The following is a 20,209-nucleotide window of genomic DNA, read 5'->3' as shown; positions in this document are numbered from 1 at the left end:
TACAGTTGGGTCGATGCCTTGGAAAACTTGGAGGAGATGTTTGTAACCTTAAGTCTGCATGCTGGAAAGCATGTTGTATGAGGACCTCTTTCACCCGCTTGCTTTGTGCACACACTTTAAACTCTTTAACTTGACCCTTGAAAGCCTACACGAAATCATTGCGTTGCCTCCTCTTCCTCCTCCTAGTTTGCAGTAGAACCAAACTTCCAATAGTTATACGAGATGGAATCCATGCTTGATCGTCTGTAGTATAACTGTTAAAAATGCTAACAGAGTCAATGGTAGTGCTAGGCCTTCGAGAAGTAGACATGGTGTGCAGTAGAATGAATACACAAAAAGGTTAGCGCAAATATAAAAAAGGGAAGAAGTTTTGAGAGGGAAGTAGAGCTACTCAAAGTCATATTTGGGCGGGAACAAAGTACTAGATAGAGTCTTCAATGAAAGTTCTGAAATTCCTCGGTACATAGTTAGTACGACTTACGACATTTATTCCTTGAAAGCGTGAAATTGTGCAATTTGATGAACCAAAATAAAATTTCTTCCCTTTTTTTAAAAAGAGCTTGACTCCAAAATGTCGATTTTCAACATAACGTTAGCCTCTTCCTCATTGGTCGAGCGCCACTCTCTCTCTAGAACTGAAAGGCCCAAAAGTGAGTCTAGCTTTCTCCTAATGGTAAAATTTATTAAAATTATGTAAGGTGAAACTTCGATTTAGCATTCTAAAACAATAGAATGCAAGAAAGTAAAGAGAGGATGTGAAATGAAAGGTAAGTCTCCATCATGCACTGAAAACTATGAAAGTTCCCCTAACCTAGCCCAACACTAAGGGTTTCTTTTAGAAAGCCAAAAAGTGAAGTGATGATTTTTTATATACTCCAATGAAGGGCTCCCAATTAAAGACACATGGATACCTTCTCCTTGTTTAAAATTTTTAAGCTGCATCATATAAGTATAGATACCTCAAGGGTGACATCTAATGATCAGAAACTCAACATCATTAAGGATAAATATGTTGTGAGCAACTTAGAGCGATGTTAAAAGTTAAACCTATAGTAGACACTCGGCCCCAAATATTTATGGCCTAGTAATGATGTCTCTTAGCCTTAGCACAAAGGTAATTCTGCTACATCCTCCTTGCATATATGCAAAGATTGCAAGTGCTATGCTGCATGCTACTAAAAATATTGAGCACATGATTGGAGAAGGTTGGACACTGGGTAGAGATGATGGCATTGGACACCTATCTTGCTTAAATTGCACAACACAATGCAATTCTGAAAACATAAATCCAATGCCCTCAGCATGCCAAGTCAATCCTTGATGTGACCTTGATGGCTTATCAGTCAAATATGTAATTGAGTTCTATACTACCACATAAAATTAGGCTAGTACATAGATCAACAAGATTTTGATGCCTTGAGTGAGTGTGTGCACGCATGCACATGTGTGTGTGTGTGTGTGTGTGTGTGGGTGGGTTGGGCCGGGGGGGGGGGGTGGACACTCCTCATGACTATATGCACATAAGGGGACTCATGGGATCCATGGCACAGAACTTGGGCACGGGTCACGAGGCGATCTTGGTCATCCATGTGGTGTGGGAAGTGTCAGGTCCGGGTTGATACATAACGTAAACCTGGGTGAAAAGGTGGGGGTGCACTGGGTGCTGGAGTGATGATTTGACACCAGGCTTGAGGGGTGCCGAGCGGGAGATTAATTATGAGGCACGAGAATCCCACTCAAGGGTATGATGTGATGGGTCAGAGGAGCATACGAAGGTTTAGTGTATGGGTTTTGCATGCCTCCATTGGACTTGCTTTGCAGAGGGGGGTGTGGAGTAGCCGACGCGCCATGGGGAGATGCTTAAGTGCAAAGGTGGACACAAATATGGTGGGCAAGGTGAAGAAGGCAAGCGGGTGGGGGATGAGGGGTGCCTACTCCACACCTCCACCCAAGAAGGGTGGTCCGTCTGCTACAAGGGCTGGGAGAGGGCACGAGGGAGGCCCAAGCACCGCTGGTGATGAGAGCTACATGGGCGGCGATGGCAAGGCCAATGCTGGTTGAGCCAGAGGTGGAGGAGGAGGGGGCGGAGTGTGCTCTATTTAGAGCTTTGCTGCAGGTTATCGAGACCAAGGCGGAAATCGAGAACAACTTGGCAAAGCTGAAGCGTGGAGCCGCAAGGATTTCCACACATTCTGACGAAGGTGCTCCTTTACCGGCGGTGGATGTAGCTCCGGAGCCAAGCCAAATTTCACAACGTTCATGATGCAAGCCGGTTGCCGTGGTGGAGGGGAAGAAGAAGAAAGATCCTGGGAAGGCTGCAAAGGCCCAACAGACGCTTGAGTGGGTAAGTGCCCGGGTTTATCTGTCAGTGTACGGGATTCTTGAGGTTGCTTGGAATTGTGAGTGTTCACAAGTTGCAAAATGTGTAGGTTTTGAATGTGGTCGAGGGTTCAAGCACATTGACGAGAGCAGCTTTAGTGCCCCCCCTTGAAGGGCAATGTGAAGGCCCTGTGACAAAGCCTAGGGATGATGCGCAAGCTTTGAGGGAGGCTCAACAAGATGACCAGATGAAGGAGGTACGCTGTATGCTGTGCTACTCTCCTGGTTTTCCATGCCATGCTCGGGTTTATCTATGAATACCCTTAGGGATAAGCCGGTGCACTATGTGGTATGCACACATGTGTAGATCATGCAGGCTTCAAAGGACAACGAAGGCATGAAGGTTGTGCAACATGGAAACAAGAAAAGGGCCCCAAAAAATGGGCGTGCATGAAGAGGAAAAGGAAGACCAAGGCGTGCATGTCAACAAAAAAAGGGCCAAAGAGAAAAGACCCAAAATACTCGACGGGGACAAAGAGGATAAAGGGGGCACAACGGCAACTAAAACACCAAAGACAGAGGTATGCTTTGCTTATGCCATGGCTTATCTATATGTGCCCGGGTTTATCTATTATTTCCCTTGGGAATAAGCCGATGCCTTATGTGGTTTTGGCGCATGTTCATACCATGCATGCTTCAAAGGAAGATCAAGGCACGAAGGCTTTGCATGTCAACAAGAAAAGGGCCAAAAAAATGGATGTGGACAAAGAGGAAGCAGGAGGCACAACATTCCCAAGACATAAGAGGAAAGAGGTACACCTTTGTACTATCCTGGTTTTTCTATCTTTCAGTGCTCAAGTTTTTTTGTTGGTGCGCGTAGGTTTGCTACTCGACTTGCATGTGTTGTTTATTAGGACAAAGAGAAAAGACCCAAAACACTCAAAGAGAAAAGACCCAAAACACTCGACGTGGACAAAGAGGAAAAAGGAGCAACGACATCCACGGCACCATCAAAGATAGAGGTATGCTTTGCTTGGGTTTATTTGTCAATGCCTGGGTTTATCTGTCATTGGCCCCCTTTTCAGTTGTCATCGCCTAGGTTATTTGTCATTGGTCCCCTTTTTAACTGTCATTTGTAAGAACCCGGGTTCGTCAATGGGCCCTTCTTAATTGTGATCGCCGAGGTTATCTGTCATTGGCCCCCTTTTTAATTGTCATCTGTAAGAACCCGGGTTCACTGTCAATGGGCCCTTTTAAATTGTGATTGCTTGAGTTTATCTGTAAGGGCCCAGGTTTAATGCAATGCCTGCCTGTAAGTGTTTGCCATGCAAATGTTTTGTCCTTGTGCACGGGCTTATGTCTGAGAGTTATGTCATAGGTGAACAAGAGACAGGCCAAGGACAAAGAGGAAGAAGGCACGGCGGTCCCTCAACAACAGATCAGAAGAGGGCGAAGAAGGTGAAAGTTGCGGGGTTCCATGAGGTGATGCCAACGCGACAACTCGCTATTGATGAGGTAAGCTACTCAAGTGTTGTGCAAGAAGCCAATTTATTGTGTCCTTTCTTTTCATGGACTTACTCTTGGTTGATAAAATGTCTAAGTTAAGGTGAAGAATAAGGGGAGTTAGGTCTTCGAGCGAGCTCAACGAAGCGAGCTTTGGAGTAAGCTTCTTTTTTTTAAGGACCGATGTCCCTACCTCCCCTTCTTCCTCTCGCCGCTCATGTGCTTCCTCCTCTTCCTTTGCTCCTCCTCCTCAGCCTCCTCCTCCAACATCCTCCCTCTCCTCCACCTCCTCTCTCCATTTACTCCTCTAGCTGCCCTCCCTTCCTCCATCTTGTCCTCCAGCAACCCCCTCCCTTCCTCAAGGTCCTCCACTCCCTTCTTCCTCTCTCTTTTCCTATCACTCTATACCCATGTCACCCCCCCCCCCCCCCCGCCCACGCCTCTCTCTCTCTCTCTCTCTCTCTTCTCTCTCTCTCTCTCTCTCTCTCTCTCTCTCTCTCTCTCTCTCTCTCTCTCTCTCTCTCTCTCTCTCTCTCTCTCCTTGGCCACCCCTCTTCCCCCCCCCCCCCTCTCTCTCTCTCTCTCTCCGCCCCCTCATCCTCTGTGTGTGTGTGTGTGTGTGTGTCCACCCCCTATCACCCCTTTCTCCCCCTGTCTTCCCCCCCCCCCCCCCCCCCCCCCCCCCCCCCCCCCCCCCCCCCCCCCCCCCCCCTCTCTCTCTCTCTCTCTCTCTCTCTCCTTGTCCCCACCTCTTTTCTCTCTCTCTCTCTCTCTCTCTCTCTCTCTCTCTCTCTCTCTCTCTCTCTCTCTCTCTCTCTCTCTCTCTCTCTCTCTCTCTCTCTCTCTCTCTCTCTCGACATGGATAGATTACCTCCTTTCCAAGTATTCGATGGACGCACCCTCCTTGTCTCTCACACAGACCAAGATCACTCAGCTCATCGGACAGGACTTGATTCAGTTAGACACTAGGAGGGCATGGATACAACCTATGCGTCTGCTTGGCACGAAGATGGCTTTCTACAAAGAGCATCTCCTTGAGCTTACAGAGAATAGTTTTGTGACCATACCCGGCTACATGAACACTCATCTATCCCATGGATTACGATGTGTTATTGGACAAATGCGCACATCATCACATCAGTGAGGCTAACAGATTTAGAGTACCATCAGAGGCTAGGGTTGAGAGAGACCGAGCTGTGGCAGAGAGTGTGAGAGAGAGAGACAGAGAGAGTAGGAGGCAAAGAGAGAGAGGGGAGATATGAAGGGAGAGAGAGAGAGAGAGAGAGAGAGAGAGAGAGAGAGAGAGAGAGGGAATGCCTTCTTGTTTTCTTTTTTTTTATAGAGAGAAAGAGTGGGGGAAGGGGGTGCTTTAGAAAAAAGAGAAAAAAACTCCAAGCACAAGCACTAGTGATTTGGATAGATTACCCCCTTTCCAATATTCGTTGGACGCATCCTCCTTGTCTCTCACAAGGACCGAGATCACTGAGCTCATCAGAGAGGACTTGATTCAGTTAGACACTAGGAGGACATGGATATAGCCTATGGTTGTGCTTGGCATAAAGATGGATTTCTACGGAGAGCATCAGCTTACAGAGGATGGTTTTGTGACCAAACCCGCCTACATGAACACTCATCTATCCCATGGATTACTATGTGTTATTGGACAGATGCCCACATCATCATATTAGTTAGAGATTGAGGCTGACAGATTTAGAGGATTACCAAAAGAGGCTAGGATTGAGAGAGAGAGCAAGGTGTGGTGAGAGGGGGGCGGGGGGGGAGAGAGAGAGAGAGAGAGAGAGAGGGGCAAAGAGAGAGAGGGAAGATATGGAGGGAGGGAAAAAGAGAGACAGAAGGGGGGGGGGGGGGGGGGGGGGGGGGGGGGGGAGAGAGAGAGAGAGAGAGAGAGAGGGGCAAAGAGAGAGAGGGAAGATATGGAGGGAGGGAAAAAGAGAGACAGAAGGGGGGGGGGGATTGTGAGAGGGACACGGGGAGGGGGGAATGCCTTCTCCTTCTTTTTTTTAAAAAAAAGGAAAGAGTGGGGGGAAGGGGGTGCTTTAGATAAAAAGGAAAAAAAAACCCAACCCCAAGCAAATATTGCTATTGCTTGGGGTTGGGTTTTTTTTTCCTTTTTATCTAAAACACCCCCTTCCCCCTACTCTTTTCATCTTTAAAAGAAAAAAAGAAAAAAGTAGAAGACATTCCCCCCTCTCCCTCTCACAACCCCCCCCCACACCTTGCTCTCTCTCAACCCTAACCTCTTTTGGTAATCCTCTAAATTTGGCAGCCGCAATCTCTAAATGATGTGATGATGTGCGCATCTGTCCAATAACACATCATAATCCATGGGATAGATGAGTGTTCATGTAGGTGGGTTTGGTCACAAAACCATCCTCTGTAAGCTTAAGAAGATGCTCTTTGTGGAAAACCATCTTCGTTCCAAGCACACACATAGGCTGTATCCATGTCCTTCTAGTGTCTAGCTGAATCAAGTCCGTGCGTTCAACAAATACTGGAAAGGGTAATTTATCAATGTCACACACACACACACACACACACACACACACACACAGAGAAGATATGGAGGGAGGGAAAGAAGAAGAAGAAGAAGAAGAGGATTTTAACATCTTAGGAACTTATCCTAAGAGAACTCAACCGACGGGAGTTGAACTCAAGACCTGTATTTCAAGAGGGAAATGGCATAACCAATTTACCACACTTGGGTAATAGAAAGGTTATACCATTTTCCTCTTTTTATTAGCACACTTCCACACACACACACCCGAGACAAAGAGAATTTTAACATCGTAGGAAACTATTCCAAGAGACCTCAAAGATACGGTAGTTGAACTCAAGACATGATATTCAAGAGGGAAATGGCATAACCAATCTACCATGGGTGATAAAAAGGTTATATCGTTTTCCTCTTTTTATTAACACACGCAAATCCACACCCACACACACGAGAGAGAGAGAGAGAGAGAGAGAGAGAGAGAGAGAGAGAGAGAGAGAGAGGGAAAATATGGAGGGAGGGAAAGAGAGAGATAAGGGGAGGGTATGGGGAGACAAAGATGAGGGATCGAGAGAGAAGCAGGAGGGGAGGGGTCGGCGAGAGAGAGAGAGAGAGAGAGAGAGAGAGAGAGAGAGAGAGAGAGAGAGAGAGAGAGAGAGAGGGCAGTAGAGGGGATGGGTTAGAGGGATCATGAGAGGGAGAGAGGGGGAGGGGGGAGAGAGAGAAGGGAAGGGGCCAACAAAGAGAGAGAGAGAGAGAGAGAGAGAGAGAGAGAGAGAGAGAGAGAGAGGGTAGGGGCTCACACACACACACACACACACAAAAGGAGGAGGATGTTCTTGGCTACTTTACCAGAGGGAGGGGCGACAATGGGCTATGGTTGTAGGATTAGGGGTGGCACATGGTTGTACTAGCTAGCACCACTAACCACCATTGGCGGGCTAAGCTGGTGGTGGCAATGGGTGCTTATGGGCGGCAATGGGAGGTAGTGGTGGTGGGATGAAGAAAACAAGAAAAAAGCTCGCTTCATTGAGCTCGCTCCATAACGGTCCCCGAATAAGGGGAAAAGGCACATGGACAAGGGGCAGCTGGAGAAGGGGCCAAAGAATAAGGTTGCTGCAAAGAAAGATAGTGTGAAGAATGAGGGGGAAAATCATGTTGAGAAGGCGCGGACGGACAAGGCTCAATCGTGGAGAAAGGCAAGGGCACGCGCAAGGACACAAAGGTTTGGAATACATCCTTTGGTTGGTTCTTATGGCCTTGCACTATCATTTTGTGCCATGTTTCAAGCTATGCCTTGCATGTTCGTAGGCTGCCCTGGTTTATTGGATGATTGACTTGATGTTATGCTTTTGTTGTGTTTTGCATGTAGATATCAAAGAGGAATGATGAGAAACCCTATATTGAGGTCATCAACAGGGGGTAAGCTGGTTAGGCTTTGTCATGCTAAACCACTATGTGCAAGCCGTAGCAATCTCATGGAGAAGCGGTCGCAGATGATGGGGCAATTAAAGAAGGTACATGGGTTGGATGCGTTCTTCCCTCAAAGGGCTGGAGGGAGGCCCCGGGGTAGTGTCAATAGTGAGGTCCCCAAGTCAAGTATACGAGATCAAATACGGGCCCAAGAATGGTTTGGGGACGTGGAGTGGAAGTTTTCACAAAACCGCAAGAGGATTGAGGAGAGAGCATGGAAAAGGGCTGCCAGCACTTGGGACCTTCTCCCCCCCAAGGCTCAAAAGGCCTTGAAGAAGGACACATTTGTCAAGGAGTTTGTGTCCAACCACATGAAGATGATTGATCAAAAGGAAGAGGCAATGAAAAGGGAGATTAAGAGTCATGTTGATGAAGACTACGACTCAAGGGTAAGTTCTATGGACAAAGATGTTTACTGTTTTGTTCGGGTTTACATTATGTGTAAATGTCCTGGTTGTCATTGCCTGGATTTACATTAATGTATTCATTGCTGTAGCGCCGGATCAAAGTGGGGATGTTGACTACACATGGTGAGGAGGAAGATGGCAGTGGCGGGGATGGTGGCAGTGGGGAGGGACATGATGAAGGAGGGAGTGATGATGATGGAAATGAGAACAACGGGTCCAGCCAGGATGGGGGTGGGGATGATGATGCCAATGATGACGAGCCGGTGATGATGACGGTGGGAGTGACGATAATGGTGGCAGTGATGACAATGTCGGTGCTGACAACGATGCGAGTGATGATGGTGGGATTAGCGAAGGGGATGAAGAGGGTGCAAATGAAGAGGACAAGGGCCAAGATTGATCTGAGGGTTCTGTGCTGCTGGTGATGGGGGGGTTATAGATGATAGTACTGATGATGAGGGTGATAGGCATGAGGACATCTTGGATGATGGTGAGGACGGCATAGAGGTTATTGATGTGGGAGCTCCCTACGACGTGGCACCTACTAATTTTATGGATGTGGTCATTCATTGCGGACACCATGGGATGAAAAAGCAGACCGAGGAGACCTTTGGTGGTGTGTTCGCTTCCATGCCGCATGGGGCAGCATTTCTAGATTGGAGGTGAGCTAAAATACCCTAGACAAGTAGCCTTGAATGCCTACTTTTTTTGGTGGACAATGTTTGCATTGAATGCATGGGTTTACATGTTGTTTAGTCTTTCATATTTAGGTGTTTGATGTTTCCTTTCAGACTTACCACTACTCGCTCAGTTTGTTTAGAGAGCACACTAAATAGGACTCTAATGGTATGGGTCGACAAGGCTTTCCTCTACCAATTACTGGTCGGCAAGGCAAGCACCAATCACTAAGCCTCTTCTCTATTAGATTCAGGCCTTCCTTAGAATCCAACGTCGCAACTAAAGTGTAGGTGGTAGACTCCCTTTGGTATGCCATGGCCGCTAGCAAGAAAAACCTTATTGGATTAGTCGAGGGTGTTGATTTCAACATCCTCTCACATATATCTTTTACCATTGTGACATGGTAAGGCAACTTCTATTGTTTCCATGTGGTTTAGTTGCTTTCAATGCTTTCCTATTGACACTAACAAAGTCTAGTATAGGGGTCATTGATTTGTGGCTATTATCTTCAACAATAGGCACAAAGTTCTTCAATCCATACCAGTTGACAAGTCATCGATCATATTTTATGACTCTCTTGGACTCACACAGAGCCAAGGGTGTCTTCGTGCAATCTATAGGTAAAAAGACCATTGTGTGCATTATTGTTTTTGTCCAAAGTAAATCCATTGTCCATGTGAATGTGTTGTGCCCATTGTGTAGCTTGCTAGAACTATTGGTAGCATATTTCTCAGAGCCACATCTTGTGCAAGATCTAGCTAGACCAAAGGAGAGCTTTCACATCATGGAAATTAATGGGCCCCAACAACCTAATGTTGTGGATTGTGGGTTCTATGTCATGGTTTTCATGGGTTTGTTCACCGAAGGTGCCTTTGCTCAAAAAGTTTTTGATGAGTGGGTATGAAGTCTTGAACGTAGTCCATGTGTTTACAATTTTAGCATCATCCTTTCTCCTTGTAATTGTTGTTTGTTTTTGCTTGCAGCTCTCTCTGCATATGTTCTCCCACACGACAGTGGTGATGCTTCGTCAGAGGTTGCACTCATGGGTGCAAGAGATATTGTGCTTACCTGCTACAAACTAGCTTTGGATGACATTGTTTTGAAACCAAATTTTGTTTGTAGGACAATGAACCCGAATTGCCTCACAATTAAATGTTGTCTTTCCATTCTCTCTCTTGGTCACATTATCATTGTTGTGCCTTTGAAGTTGCTCCATGCACTACAGGTTTGGGTTCACAGCTTGTTCAAGTGTGGATGGTGTGCCTTAGGTAGGTCTCTATGGTATATATGAATGGAATTGAAGTGTGCATCTTATGTGGTTGCATTTGCACGCTTTCATAGTGGATTCACATGGATTAATGTGTCCTTTGGTGTCTGGTGCGATGGTGCACTTACCAACTTTAACATAGAATTGCATCTATGGCTAGTAGGCAAATGTGAAGAAGAAGAAGAAGAAGTGCATACTAGAGCACCACCAGTAGCCACAAGATTGTTGTCATAAAATCTAATATCTAACCAACCCAAATGATTTTCTCATATTAAACTGATCATTTGATGTGGGATAATAAACGCGAACAAGGGTTAGAATATATACATGTGCTTTCAGATCTATCTCAACACATGGCCAATGGTAAAGGGGCCCAAATGAGGGATGGTTTGTCAAAGAGCAAGGCTAGCTAATGGAGCTTAAAGACCTTAGGGTTAGCTTCGTTAAAGACCTCCAAAGGTTAGTGTTAAAATGTCCTTTGACCTTAGGTAAGCTTGGGCTGAGCTTGAGGTGCTTGTCGTGTGCTTGAGGTGCTTGTCGTGCTTGATGACTAAGGTGCTTGGCGCGTGCTTGCCGACTAGGGAGCTTGAGGTGCTTGTGGGAACACTACCCAAGATTGAGGTGCTTTGTCATGCTTGCTGACTAAGGTTCTTGGGGGTAAGGTGTGCAAAAGTCAACAACTATCCATACAAGGAGGGGGCGAACCCTACAAGAGGGGTAGAGAGAGAACACACACACTCTCACACAAGGTAAGCTTGGTTCAAAGAAAGTATATAGGACACTTGTCAAGTTCCTCTTCGTGTTGCCGTTATGGTGTGCTTAAAGCCTAGAGGTATACTCTCCCACACACACTCACACACACTCTCATTGTGTGAAGTGCAAAGTGCAAGAGCTCTATCTCCTTCTCCAAGTTAGTAGAGAAGTTGAGAGCCTACACCAACACTCTTGGCTATGGAATGCAAATCCAACCAAGAGCCATGATTCAAAGCTTAAGCTTTCCATCTTCATTACTATGCTATTATGTATGCTAGCAAGAAGAGTGATGATAAGTGAAGAACTAATTCTTTCTCCTATGAAATGTTTCTTCTTCCTCTTCCCTACCCTCATTCCCCACTAGCTCTCTCTACCTTCGAAGGTGTTTGAGGCCTTGGGACTGAGGCTTGTGATAGTTAATGCTTTCCACAAAGTTTATGCTATGCTCATGATGCATGAAGATTTCCATCTTCATTGCATCACCTAGGTCACAAGGAACACAAAGATTGTATTTTACCAAGTCTCTCTTGATGGGAGAAACTATAATACAAATGCCTATTGGAGGGGGGACCGGCTCCACATAAATCCGGTCCTCAATTGTTGTCATGTTATCTAAACTTTCTCTCTTGCAAAATTATTTTTCATGCCAAGTTAATCAAATGCTATGTTTATGTTTCTACCATCAATTAAGTTCACCCTCTATGCTCACAAAGTAATTCTACAAAAGTACTTTCTCTAATTTTTGCTACTCTCAAAGTCCATAGGCCATTTCCATTATGTTGGTATCAGAGCATTTGGTTTGTCTTTTCTTGCTTAAGAAGAGAGGTCCTTAAGTATCCTATAAATGGTTGATTTTGTTAATTATATTAGGGTAAGTGGATTGGGATCTATTATCGGTTTTGTTGAGCCCACTGTGTGGGATATGGTGCACACCTCAGGATCTTTGGACTTAATAATGGGGTCTTTTTAGACTTGCCTATGGCTTTATCATTATTGAGCCATAAGAAGTCTGAAAGGAGCTAGCCCTCGATAATACTGCAATATTAGACCCACTCCACTACTCTCTATAATTAACCACTTCAAGCCGTGGGTGTAGATACTTAAGTGCCGATTTTCAAAGGCTAAAAGGAGTAACAACTAAGGTTTTGAATTGTCAAAGCATGCACTAAGTAAGGACACAAATTTTGTTAACATGGATAACAATAACCAAGAGAGTAGAATGAACATTGATAGCTTTGATTTTGCATATGAAGGTGCTAATGATGATGCCCCATGTTTGTCAATTATTTTGTTACTAGGTTGCAGCAAGCTATGGACAACCCTGCTTTGCAAGCCAAAGTTACTCAATAACTTTGCACTTATGGGATTTCCCTTCCTCTCAAAGAGGAGAGAGAGCTTAGGAGGCCTCTTGAAGAGACCCCCAAAAGAAGACTCTCTCTCATACGAGAGGAGGAATCCAAAGAGTAAGAAAGTAATGAAACTTTAAGTTCCTCTGAAGATGTGGCTCCATGAAGACGGTGGTCTTTTGTTGAACTCATGTGATAGGTTACATTTTTATTAGGTGACCTCCCCGAGATCACAAATCATACCCTGCATGGCAAAGGTCACAAAGCTCAAGAAGTTCAAAGAGGGAGGAAAGAGTATCTCTTTTCTCACCTATGATGGCACCTTTGGTGCTGGCCTTCATCCCAGCAATTTGATGCGGCCTTTGGAGACGAGGGCTTCATGGAGTCCTCCAAGCTACACCATGTAGCTATGCACTTCCAGAAAGTGGCTTGTCAACGGTGGGCTATAGCCACCTTCGTGGCAATGGAGAAGCCCCAAAAACATGAAAAACTCTACGACTTTCCATCATGAAACAATTCCTTGCAAGAGATGCAAAGGACAAAGTGCTTATTGAATGGTGCAGTTTGAAGCTACTCTCTCATGAGTCTATCCACAAGTATGTAGACAAGTTTTGGGATTTACATCTCAAGGCTATTGTCTTCCAAAAGATAAACTTTTCCGAGAAAAAGAAACAGTTTTGTGCGGGGTTACCTAAAGAGATGGCCCTCTCTCCTATGCTTGGGGAAAGGTAAGGGAGCATGATGCCTTCATCTTGTTTGAACCTGACTCTACTAAGAACTTCATATCAACGGAGTTGGTCACCAAGTTGGGCATTCAAGATTTTGAGATGGGAGATGCTGTAACTACCGACATTGCTTTCAAGGGACAATGAACCTCTGTTACTCCCTTGATTGGGAAGTTGAGGCTTCATGTCCAAAGCTATGTCGACAAAGAAGACTTTTTCATCTCTCCTCTCCAACATGAGGATGCTATCCTAGGGGCACCATGATTCAATGCATGGTTGCCAATATGAATTTCCCTGAAAGGAGAATCTACTTCAACATGTATATAGATGCTAGTGAATTTGGTCACCTGCTTTTGATAAATCAGTGAGGAGCTCAATTTTTGCGTATATGATTTTTGTCAAAGAGTCCCTAAAAGGTCTAATGTTTCATCAAATGTAAATGGTAGGAATCAAGAAGAGTTAGACTTGTCTAATTTTCTAAAAGGATTCCAAGATGTGTTTATTGATTATATCCCTATGGACTTACCTAAAAAACGAGGGGATGATGACCATCGAATTGAGCTCCTACCAGGAAGCTCACCGCCTAACAAGCCTCCTTCTTGAGTTTCTCAAGCTCAACAAGAGGAGATCATGAGGCAAGTACAAGAATTGGTTGACAGAGGGATGGTGAGGCCTAACTCCTCTCCCTTTTGTTCTCCAGTCCTTTAAGTGCAAAAGAAAGATGGTACATACCGTATGTGTGGACTATCGACAAACACTAAATCATATCATATTCAAAAATAGATTTCCCGTGCGTCGGGTAGGAGATCCATTTGATAAGCTACAAGGATCTACCTACTTCAGTAGGATTGATCTTAAAAGTGGTTATCATCAAATAAGGATAGTGGATGAAGATATCCTAAAGACCACATTTCGCACAACGTTTGGTCTTTATGAATATCTAGTCATGCCTTTTGACTCGACTAATGCACCAACCATGTTCAATCACTTAATAGAGAAATTTTTTCCTACTGCAAATTCAGTGGAGTGTTTTTTGATGATATCATCATCTACTCCAAGTCCTTGGAGGAACATAAGCAACATCTCCAAGTGATTTTTCAAGCATTGAGGAAGAACAAACTTTTTCTCAAACCAGAAGAAAAGTGAATTTTTCCTTCAATAGATCCAATACTTAGGTCATATTATCTTTCAAGATGGTATCTGTATGGATCCATTGAAATAAGAGGTAATAAAAGCATGGCCTAATCCAAGGAGTCTACGTGAGCTAGAAAGCTGTATTGGTATGTGTGCATACTATAGACACTCCATAGCTAAATTTTCTCAAATAGCAGGACCATTACATGACTTAACAAACATTACATGACTTAAGGATAAGGACGGGTTTGCATCGTTCTCGATCTGCACTGGAGCAGCGAGTGTATTTGGGGGGCATACCAGTCATTGTGGGGATATCAATGAATCAATATCATTCTCATGTAATCATGTGCTCTGCTGTGTATCAATGAAGAAGATGGTGTTTTGTCCTTGTGTATTGTCTAGTCTATCTTCTTATACTTTTTTGTTTCATCTAATGTAAGAAAGTGTGAGGGTATCCATTCCCGTAGTGCTTATTGCTCCACTGTGGAGCCTTAGGCATTACATCTGGTGACCACGATGCGTGAATGGAAACCTGCTATGAATATGCATGTGCAATAGGTCGAAGGGTCCTCCTGATCCTTTTGTTCCAGTAGCGAACAGATGACGGAGGAGAGCTGGTTCGGATAAATTCATCTTTTTTCCACCCCAAGCTAAGGAACACGTGTCTTCATCGCCAAGCCCGGTTTGTGGTTGGCAAATTTGGCATGCATTGCGTACTCTGCATAGTTAGTCATGTCCTCCTGCCATGCGCTCTCGCTCACCAACTCATGTCGCTCCACCACCGACTCCGTTAAGCAGTCTCGGGGTTACCTCACCATCGTTCTGCCTTGTATTGTTCGGCAACTCTTTCCCGGAGGGGGCACAATTGGGCAAGGGTGCAGCCAGTGGCGGGTGGTCAGATTAAGTATAGTCACTTTTGAGGTCGATCAAAGGAAGATCCTGATGCACATTTGAGGAAATTTAATAAGGTGTATGGATTGAATCATCCTGGTGCAATGGTTCCTCTCCATCATCAATTTGTGTTTGAGTCCACACTTTCAGGGAAAGCTACAAAATGGTTATCAGAGTATCCCGATGATCACTTTCAAACTTATGTCAAAGGTTCCAGAGTGTTCTTGAGTTGATTCAGAACGGAAAAGACAGTCCCTCAACATTTGGAAAAGATTCATACGTTGCGTCAAAAGTCATTGCCAATGGAGGATTATGCTACAAAGTTTTAGATGCTCTTGCAGCGGGTACCTCAGGCACAATGGCCAACAGTCGAGGTGTTGAATGATTATTTTCTACAAGGACTAAATAAGGATCTCAGAACTGCTATGGCAATAGTGGATAAGGTAACCACTCCACTGGATAATGTGATTGCACGGGTTGTTGTAGCAGGAGAAGTCTTAGAGATTCTGAGTCACCATGTAAATCAAAGAAAAAGGATCACAAGAAATCTCATCGAAAATCTCCGGGAAGTGGTAGTGAAAATTTGGAGTCGAAGAGTATAGACTCAAAATCCTCAGATTCAGGCAACATTGGTTCGATGAAAGAATCGGAGGAGGCACCTCGAAAAAAATCCCAGCATCAAGGGAAAGGTGTTTCATCCAGATTTGCGGAATCTTCTATGATGGTAAAGAGTCTGAAGGAGCTATGGTGTACTCAGTGCCAGAATCCCCGACATGCCGCTCAAGATTGCGCAATGAATAAAAAATGGTGTGTGATTTGCACTGCAAATACCCATAATATAGTGGAATGTTATTACAATGGTCATGGCCGTAGGAGTCAAAATTCTTCTACATGGTAGTCACAACAGTCAGGACAAGAGCCTGTGGTAGTGCTGGCTCACGCTCATGCATTGAAGGCATCTTTTTCAGGACTAGCCGGCGAATGCGGTCAAGGGGGGGTCGCGGCCACGAACGAGGTGGTCGAGATCCAAATCGACCCAAGACCTGCCTTTTTTGTTTAAGAGAGAGGCATTGGCGGTCGGAGTGTTTAGAAGCTTTGGAATATGATCGAAAGAAATAGGAACGTGTTGCTGGAAAGCAGCCTAGTGTAGCTATGGTTCAGATTGAGGGATTGGAGGAGTTTGACCCGGTGTTTTTGTTGATTACCCGTTTTGGAAAAAGTGTGGTACCAGCAGCAAATGTTAAGCTTTCGGATTGGTCAACTCAATAGGATGTACGCAAAAAGACTGTAACATGGATGCTGTAGCCAGTGTCACCATTGCAATCACCAGGATCTTTGGCGAGCTCTTCGGAGAAGAAAGAGGGAAAAGTAAAAAATAGGGCAAGTACCATGGAAGAGGATAATTGGGATTCTGTTTGGAAGGAGGCACTAGAACCACCATTACAGGTTTGATTGGGATCTTTATTGAAAATGGTTCCAAATTTTCATAAATCTTTCCTGAGTCAGGATTTTAAATGAATAAAAGAGATGGAAGTCGATGTTGCGGCAGTTGAGGAAGTGCGGGATGATTCAGTCTCGTTGCTACTAGGATTACTGATACACGCATCCCGAAGCTTTCAATATGATATCATGAAATGTATATCAACAAAGTCCTATTAGATGGAGGTGTGGGAGTTAATATTATTACTCAAGTGGCTTGTGAGCGCTTTGGTCTTGGTAATTGGGAGCTTGCTCCCTTTGTAGTTTGATGGCAGATCAAAGAAGAGTACAACCAGTATGATTGCTCAAAGGAATTGTGCTGGATATGGCTAGTCTGCCCTTTACTGTTTTGTTAGTTGTTAAATAATGAAGATTATAGTCAGGATTATCATAGTATATTGGGGAGACCATGGCTACACCAAGGCAAGGTAAAGCATAATTGGGACGCAAACATGCTGACAGTAAAAAAGGGTCGTAGGAAAGTTAGGGTGATGTTGGGAACTTGCAGACAATCAGTTTAAGCAGCATGGCCTGTGATAGTGGAAATAGTGAATATGGTGGAAGGATTAGAAGAAGATGAAGAGGAGCAATTCCTGAAGTCTAATCCAGATTTAATTTTCTCTTTATCTTGCAGATGTTTCTATAATTTTGGGGGGGAAGTCATTATGGGATCAGGAAATGGCAGTTCCAGAGGGGAAAGAAGAATCCTTGCCTATGCCATAACCATTGGAGGAGGTTATTAGGCAAAAACACGACTTTGAAGCATAGATGAGTAAAGTAACAAGGGTGAAGGAGGATGAGCTAGATACAGTCTTTCTAGGAGCTCCAAAAGAGACTAAGTCAATTCATATCAGTCAATGACTTGAAGCCCGATTCTGAGAGGACTTGATTAATTTGTTGACAAAATTCTAGGATGTTTTTGCATGGGAGTATGAAGATATGAAAGGAATGGATCCAAAGCTTTATCAGCATAAGATTCATTAAAACCAGATGTAGTGCCAGTGAAGTAGCATTCATATAGGATGAATCCGAATGTGGCCAAGCAAGTCAAGGTGGAAATTGGCCGCTTATTGCAAGTGGGTTTTATTACCCCTATTGATAATCCATACTGGATTTCTCCCATTGTGGTGGTACCAAAGAAGAACAAGAAAAATTCAAATTTGTGTGGATTATAGGAAGCTGAATGCAGCTACTGTTCCAGACCCTTTTTCGCTTCCATTTCTGGATTCTATTTTGGATGATGTGGTAGGTCATGAAATATATTCTTTTCTGGATGGATTTAGTGGCTATAATCAAATTCGGATGGCTGAAAACTAAAAGAACTTTCATTACGGCGTGGGGTGTGTTCGTATGCACAGTAATGTGGTTCGGATTACGGAATGTGCCCTCAACTTTTCAAAGGAACATGTTTCAAATTTTTGGCCCTTACTTGACATATTTTATGCGAATCTTTCTGGATGACCTTAGTGTCTTTGGAGTACAATTAGAGCATTTGAAGCAATTGCGGTTATGTTTCATGAAATGTCATGAGGTGAAATTCAGTTTAAACCCTCTAAAATGTGCATTCATAGTGCGGGGTGGTAGAATATTGGGCCATGTGATTTTTGAGAGGAGGGCATTTCAGTGGACCCTGATAAAATAGCAGCGATTATGGAGACACCTCCGTCGGCAAATCCAAAGTAGTGTGCAATATTTTTGGGTCAAGCTCAGTGGCATGGGAGGCATTTGCACTTTGTGGCACATTTAGCAATTCCTCTTAACCAGGCAACACATGCCAAAGTTTCTGAATGGGCCCTGGAATGTGATCTGGCCTACCGGAGATTAAAAATTCAAATGTCTAAAGCTCCTATCATGATTCCTCTAAGTTGGGGTCAGGATTTTTTTGTTTTTGTGGATACTTTTGATAGGGATATTGGTAGTGTACTGATGCATGAACAAACTCATGGGTGGTTTTGACATGTCTATTATGCCAGCAGGCGATTATCATCTGCATAGAAAAATTATTCAATGACACAAAGAGAATGCTTAGGGACGATTTATTCGAAGAAGAAATTTCGTCATTATCTGTTGGGACGATGGTTTTTCTTTCATGTGGATCGTTCGGCTCTCTTATATTTGGTGCGCCAAAAATTTTTGATAGGAAGATTAGCTAGATGGGTGCTCTTGTCACAGGAATTTGATTTTGAGGTCATACATCGTCTAGAAGCGCAGCATGTGGTTGCTACTTACCTGTCTAGGCTTGATTCTAGTGAGCCACCGATGAGGGTTGCGGATGAATTTTCGGATGTGTCTCTATTTTTTATAGGAGTAGTTGCGGATGAGGTTCCAGTTGTGCAATCATCCCAGATGATTCCCGGCATTCCCTAGACTTGGCATGAGGAGATGTTTCATTTTTTGAATAGCGGAGAAATGCCTTCATTTTTGTCCAGTCATCAACATTGCTTGATGGCTATTTGTGGCTGAAATTTTGAGATAGTGATGGAGAAGTTGTATTATCGCATAGTGGTGGATGTTCTGTGAAGATGTGTCCTACCACAAGAGCAAAGATCTATTTTGGAGGAGGTTCATACATGAATTGCTGATGGTGGATACTTTGCAACTTTGATCACGGCGCGAAAAGTGCTACAATCTGGATTATGGTGGCTGAAGTTATTTCAAGATGCGAGGGATTCTGTGCAACATTGTGATGTTTGTGAACGGTTGGGGCAACCTACTAAGATGTCCAGAATGCCTTTACATCTAGTGTTACCTTTGGAGCCATTTTAAAAATGGGGATTGGATTTTGTTGGACCTTTTAAACTAGTAGCAACTAGCACTGGCAACTGGTATATTTTGACGGCCACGGCTAAGTGGGTGGAAGCATGGACTTTGAAAGATAATAAAATGATTTCTATTGCTTGGTGCTTATATAAGGATATTTTTTCCTGATATGGTTGTCCCATTGAGTTGGTTAGTGATCGGGTTTTCTTGAATAAGGTGATGGAGAAAATGTTGCAAGTCTATTTTGTGTTACACAAGAAATATTATCCATATTATCCTCAGGCAAATGGGTAGGCAGAATCAACTAATAAGCAATTGGTCCGCAGCTTGACAAAACTAGTCAATCTGCACGGAACGAATTGGGATGTTAAACTCCCTTTCGCATTAAGAGCCTATCGTACGGCATATAAAGTGTCAACAGACCTAACCCCTTTCAAATTGACATTTGGTATGGAGGCAATTACCCTAGTGGAGCATGTTGTGCCAAGCTTGTAGAGGTTGATTGTGGATAGGCTTATTCTAAAAGCTTCAGTCATTTATTGTTTGGATGTTTTGCAGTAATTAGATGAAGAGTGATTGCATAGTTTTGCGGTGATGCAAGATCTGCAATCCCCGCAAAAGAGATGGCTAGACAGACCCAAAGCGCGACAATTTTTGTGGGGCCAGTTGGTTCTTGTATTTAATTCTCGTCTTGGGAAGATGCCTGGGAACTTGAAATTACGGTGGTCTGTGCCATTCTGGATCTTTAAGACATGTGGATCTACTTCATTTTATTTCATTGATTTGCTAGGGAAGGTGATTACTATTCCGGTGAATGGTTTCCGAATTTGTCATTATTTTTCACCTACCACTATCAAGTGTCAATTTGTTGTGGTACAAGAGCTGGAAGCAGCCTTAATCATGATTGGGAATTCTTTGCCATGCAATCTCAAAAAGCGGGAAAAGGGTTATGATGGTTG

At 44.0% G+C, this 20,209-nt stretch overlaps 2 pseudogenes; both read left to right on the top strand.

The window, feature by feature from the left end:
* Positions 1-1,716: 1,716 nt before the first annotated feature.
* Positions 1,717-3,800, top strand: LOC147449912 (uncharacterized; annotated as a pseudogene).
* Positions 3,801-7,312: 3,512 nt separating this feature from the next.
* LOC147449911 (uncharacterized) lies at positions 7,313-9,974 on the top strand (annotated as a pseudogene).
* The last annotated feature ends 10,235 nt before the right edge of the window (positions 9,975-20,209 follow it).

Source organism: Adiantum capillus-veneris, chromosome 10, assembly GCF_014529385.1.
Source record: "Adiantum capillus-veneris isolate H3 chromosome 10, ASM1452938v2, whole genome shotgun sequence".
Lineage (NCBI taxonomy): Eukaryota > Viridiplantae > Streptophyta > Polypodiopsida > Polypodiales > Pteridaceae > Adiantum > Adiantum capillus-veneris.
The sequence above is the reverse complement of the archived record's forward strand: the minus strand, read 5'-3'. Positions and strand labels throughout refer to the sequence as shown.